Source organism: Tamandua tetradactyla, chromosome 15 (genome assembly GCF_023851605.1).
Source record: "Tamandua tetradactyla isolate mTamTet1 chromosome 15, mTamTet1.pri, whole genome shotgun sequence".
Taxonomy (NCBI): domain Eukaryota; kingdom Metazoa; phylum Chordata; class Mammalia; order Pilosa; family Myrmecophagidae; genus Tamandua; species Tamandua tetradactyla.
In genome coordinates, this window is record NC_135341.1 from 11,582,695 (window position 1) to 11,588,982 (window position 6,288).

A 6,288-nucleotide genomic window follows, 5' to 3' on the forward strand; every position below is an offset into this window, starting at 1 on the left:
GACCAGTCACTTCAGGAAAGGAATGGGCTGTTCTCTGGAGGAAGCCAGATCACTCAATGAGTTCCCATTTCTCCAGAATTAGATGGTTAGTCATGCCGGCCAGGGGTGGGAGGGAGGCTCACGGCCAGGGAAGCTCAGTGCTGCTCTGCTTCAGAAACACCGTTGTGTTCAAGAGGCTTCTTGATGACGCTCCAAACCTGCTTGTTGGGGGACTACCAGTACAAATAGGGCTGGGGTGGGGAGAGGTGGGAGCAAGCAAAGGGCACTCCCATTTCTTTGCAGGGCATTTAAAACCTGCCATTATCTTGTGGTCTTTAATATTTTACAAATGTAATTTTCATTTCATAAATAAGTCTTACTTATTGTAGAAAAGTTGTAAAACATAAATAAGCTAAAGGAAAAAGAAAAGAAAAACTGCTTACAGGTCCCACAAGCAAAGAAAAGGATGTATATCCTTTTGATGTATAGCCTTGTAGCGATTAGCACTGGCCAATCAGAGAAGACAGTGGCTCTAGTCTTAGGGTGGGGGGAGGTCCCCTGTTGGGCCAGGCATTAACCCTTTAGTTGCTGGATCACAAGGAAGGATGGGATCCAGGGGGTGGAGCCAGGACAGCTGGGGGCTCTGGCAGCAACTTTCACCAGCCAAAATGGAAACAGTCAAATTTTTAACAAACAGAACCAGCCTCCTGGATGATTAGCAGTGGTGTCTGTGCAAGCTCCTCTGAATGTGTAATTGGACTTAATGGGCGGAGGCTGGCCTGGGCAGAGGCATTTGCTGGTGGTGACATGCAGAGGGGGTCACTTCCACTCCAACATGCCTCTTTGCAATTGGGGCCTTCATCACTCCTGGAGGAGCAACAATTTTTATCCCTCCCACCTGCACGAACTGAGGAGTTTCCTGGGAGAAAATAATTTGGTACTTTGGCTTTCTCCTTGGGACTCAGAGGTAAAAACAGCCTCATCTTCTGGACTGGCTGGCCTCAGTCAAGGTCAGATGGTCAGAAGGACCCCAGGATTTTGCAGTGGAAACTTCTCATAAGGGCGGGAAAAGCCTGACCAGGACCCAGAACCCAGCACCAAGTCCCAGGCAGCTGGAGGAGTTTTTGTTTGGAGCGGGGTTTGAGGCTGATGCTAGAAGCCCCCTAATGGAGCCACCCTGGCTGAGCAGGCATTCCACAGGGCAGAGGGTGTGTGTGAGTTTTTAAAGGCTCTAACCCTTTAGAGCTCAGGCAGCACTGCTGCAGGGACCTTCTCAGCTGCTGCAGGGAGATGGGAGCCTTCTCCCCAAATGCGGGATCAGGGAAGCAAGTGCAGATCTCACACAATAAGATTAGATGGTGCAGCGAGGGGAAGCACAGAACCAGCTGCATAGTCAGGGTCCAGTCTGGTGAGAAGGCGTGACTGAACTTCTCCATCTCTACCAAGTGGCAAAGATGTTTGGGATTTATCTGACAAGTAGTTTAAGTTGGTGCTTAAGATCACAGATTTTGGAGCCAGGACTGTTTGAGTTTGGATCCCATCTCTACTGCTTATAAGCTGTGTGACTCTGGGCAAGTGATTTAACCTCTCTGTGTCTTACTTTTCTCATTCATAAAGTGGGGAACCCATAATACCTATCTTTTAGAGTTGTTATGACAATAAATGTAAAATTTTCTGTAAGTGGTTGTTATAGTTTTTTGCTGTCACATGCTTTCCTGGGTGGCCTTGGAAAATGTAGCATTTTGGATGAGGACACTTGGGAAAAGGTAGAAATTCTTGTTAATTTGGGAGGTGGGGCCTCAATGTCTTGTTTTAGGTCTGTGGTTCTCAAACCTGAGGGCCCATGAAAATCACCAGGAGGACTTGTTAAAACAGGGACTGTGGATCCAACCCTCAGAAGGTCTGGGGTGGGACTGAGAATCTGCATTTCTCACCAGCTCTCAGGTGGGGGCCTTGCTTAGACCACACTTGAAGCAACGGCTGCTTTTGAATATCGCGATATGTGTGTTCTCGAGGCATCACTTTGCGACAGGGGCAGGGGTCATGTCCTTGCATGACCCCTTGTAGCATCTGTCAGAGCACCTGGCACAAAGTAGGTGCCTAATAAGTATCTGTTGAAGGGAGGAAAGAAACATGCTTTTTGCACTCAACAATATTCTTGTGTACATTCTTCCTGTTAATAAATATCCTCCCACAACACTGTTTAGTTGGCTGCATAGTTTTCCCTTGTATGGATGTAAATAAGAGAATGACTTAAGCTGGGTTTGCATGAACAAAAGGAGAATTTATTCGCAGGATGCAGGATGCCCCGGCAAGTGGAGCTCCCAGGGAGTGCAGGGAATTGAGATACCACGGAGTGATCTCTCTCCTTGCCTCTCACCTGCCTCTCCCCGTGACTTTTGCTTCAACTCTGCCCACATGACAGCCAAGATGGCTGCCCATGTCCCCACAATCTCTTGTACAGATCCTGCCATGGGGAGAGTTAAGACTGTCTGCCTCTTAGTCTCTGCCCTAGTTACTGCAGCGGGGACTCTGATTGGCCCTTCTGAGGTCAGGCGCTCACTCCTCGTCCAATCAGGGAGGCGGGCCACATTATTCACCCCTGGACCCTCGAGGTGGAGGCTACAGCAGAGTGGGTGGGTATGATTCCGGAATTATCCATTCTGAATTGTCTTCAATTCATCTTATCTCACTACTTAAACCTGATTTCAATTTCAATCTGGTGACCAGGATTTGGTTTCTGGGGGCTTTTCTGGGCTCAGAGCAGGGATTTGACTGACTTAACCTCATCTCTCATCCATTAGCAATAATGGCACATGGCAGCATCATAGGTTTCATCTGATGTCTTTGAACATTTAATCCGCACAACGTGATTCTGAGGGAGGCAGGAGGTTTCAACCAACGAGGCCTGGTTAGCACCAGCAAGTCTGTTCATGATCCTAAATGCAGCTGAAAAAATAAATATAATTAAAAAGATAACTCAGGCCAGCATTCCCGGAGAGTGTTTTACATGGGCGCATAATGAATGCTAAGCTCAGTGCAACAGTGCCAAAAAGCAAAATAAATTCTTGGAGTTGGTCTGTTCCCTGCCTGCAATACATTTGCTTGTTCCAAACAGATATATTTGTCAATACAACACAATTAGGAAAGCTGAGCCCATCAGACCATCAAATATCCAGAGAAGCAGAACACAGCTTCCATTGCCTTGCTAGATGAAGCCAAGGTCTGAGCCTGGACAAGCCTCCCTTTCTCCTTCAGGACAAGCTTTCCCATTTCTTCTGGTTACAGAGAAGAATTCAACCTTTTTTTTCTTCTTTTTTTTTATATCTTTCTCAGTGTTATTCATAAACCTTGAGGCAGCCCCCCTCTCCTGACTCCCCACCTTTGAGATTAATTTGCTTTCTTTGGTTTGCCAAGAGCTAGCAACAACTGCTGACATACACAGTTTTTAGAATGAGGGCCTGCCAGGATAGGACTGAAGATTAGTTTTGTTACTAGCTACTGTTTATTACATAGATGTTAGGCTCTTGCCATATGTGGTTTCACCTGACCATCACAGGGATGCCCATTAGTAGTATCTATCACTTGATAAATGAGGATCCTGAGGCTCAGAGAGGTTAAATGGCTGCCCACGGTCACACAGCTGGGAAGAGGCTGAACTGAGATTCAAACCCTGACCCCACCAGTGCTAGAGCCTGTGTTAGGACTACTTATGTTAAAAGACATATAACCTAGGTGATTTTTTCTGTAAACCTTCAATTGTTCTAAGTGAAAAAAAAAAAAAAAGGACTGAACCTCATTCAATTTAGCTTTAAACAATAAAGGGATTAAATGATGTATGTGAATCGATCATGTGGGCTTCAGGCAAAATTTAACCCAGTCACTCATATGGTATCCCTAAGGCCCCATTGTCTCTGCTCCAACCCCCTGTGGCCCCACACCCTTGGTTTCTATAGCCCACAGCTCTGTCTCCCTCCTCAGAGAAGGAAATAGCTGCAGTAGCCACAGACTTTGAATCCTCAAGCCACATCAATTGAAGGAAGAAAGAACCTCTCCTCTTGTAGCTCCCGTGGAAGAGAGAGGAATTTCTACTCAAACTCTTGCTATCCCATTTGCTTGACTTGACTTTTACACCCAGCGCTGAACCCCACCACCAGCTGAGATATGAGGATTGGTGGAAGCTGGGGTGATGTCAGTCTCAGGGGCGGTCATCAGAATAGAGGGGCTGGACTGGCAGAGGTGACAGTTAAAACAGTCATTCAGTTGGCCTGGTGCAGATGCTGGCCAGTCGGACCAGATGCTGACCCCCAAAGCCCCATCAGCAATTTGCTGCTCAAAGTGGGATCCTGGAACAACAGTTTTGGCGTTATTTAGAGCCTGCTGGAAATGCAGAATGTCAGGACTCACCCCAAACCAAATCAGAATCTGCATTTAAAAAAAATCTTTTTTTCTTTTTTCAAAGAGAGAAAGAATTGATTGCTAGGCAGGAAGCAGGAGATCAAATGGTTTAGCAGCCCCAGAATCTTAAGAAGCCTTTTAAACTTTTAACAAGATTTGACAAAGTTTAGGAAGCACTGATTTAGCAGAATGGTGCAGTAGAAAGGACAGGGATTCTTTGTCTGACACCCAGGATTCCGATCCAAACACCAGTGCTAGCTGGCTGGGTGATGTTGGGCAAGGGGTCCCGCCACCACCCTCACAAAATTGTTGAGAAGAGTAAAGGAGATGACTTTCGTAGAGTGTCTAGCATGTGTGGTGTGCTTAATAAATAGCTCCCTTCTCCGTGACCGAATGTATGCGAATGGGGTCTTCACTTGCCCAACTCAAAACCAAATAAATCTCAGGCATCCTGAGCCCTAGCCTGGGGCTTTGCTTTTCCCAATATATCAGACATTCTCAGCCCTGGGGAGTTTAAAAATCAATCTCAAATCAACTAAATTTGAATCTCTGGGAGGAAACCTAGGCACCCGTATGTTTTTAAATTCCCCGGGCAATTCCTATGTGCGGCCGCAGTTTAGAACCAGTGCCGCACGCTTTCCTGCCTTTTTAATTAGTTCAGCTGGTAAGAACCCTCTGTCTCTCACCTCTTGCTTTGAATGCTTCTGGGTGGCTGGCTGCAAACCCTTTGAAGGGTGAGGATTCATTTCTTCAAACACTGAGCATGTGTTGAGACTTGGCTGTGCTGGAGGATGGGGAGGAAATCGTACCTACTGGTTCTGACTTGCACTGCTCAAATGGCTAGTGGAGGTTCACTTATGACCCAGAAGGTCATGACGCAGGTGGCTTGGACCCCTGGAGCCAGCAAAGAATGTGGTGAGTCCTTCTCTGCATCTCTGTACCCCCATTGGCATCTTCAGGAGAAGGAATAGACTAGAACGCCTGGACTTTTTGTGTACCAGGGACTCCTTGGCAACTGGTGAAACCTCTGGAACCCTCTCAGAAAAATGTTTTTATTTGCATAATAAAACTAAAGAAAGCAACTATTTTGAAATACAGTTATCAAGATATATATTTTTTAAATTGTAATTTGGAAACATGTTTTGTTAATGCGTGAAATAACATGATCTAGCTATGATTCTAATAACTACTGGAAGTTTGAAGTAGTGTTGAATGTGCACAATATTTCGAGATATTATAGCAACTGTCCTGTGATATCAAAGTATTTGTGATTTCTATTAGAACGAAGCTGCAGGCACTGCTGACCGGCCATGCCTGCCTTGGCAATGGAAGCACACGCTGAATTTTGGTTAGAGGTTAGTGAAAATAACGAGGTAAAATTCTCATCCCCCAAGTTCACAGAGCCCTGAACTCTATCCAGGAACTTCTTGGGTTCTTGGCCCCCCAGTTAAGGATCCTAGGGATAGAGGAATGGGGCCAAAGACAAATCATTGGCTGGCAGGGGTGTTGGGGGCGGGGGGCGAGGGTGCAGCGCAGTGTGTCTCTATCAGGAGATCCAACCCAGTTTTCTTGTGGGTCCTGGATGCTGAAGAGCGAGTGGGAAATGTGTGTGTCCTGGAGTTTAGGGTGTATATGGAAGGAGTCTGGAGCTTTGCAGGGGGCCGTGCCAAGGTTCTTCTCCCAGTTCCTCTCACCACCAGTTCTATGAACTTGGGCATGCTTCCCAACCTCTTGGAGCCTTGTTTTCTTAATATATAAAATGAGAGTCCTAACCCTTACTTCTAGAGTTTTTGTGATGAAGAGATAATTAATGAAAAATGCTTAGCGCAGGAGTAGCAAAACTACTGGTTAAATGTGTTGGCTGGTGGCCTCGGCTGAGCCCCTTAACCTCTCTAGCCCAGAGAGGGGTTT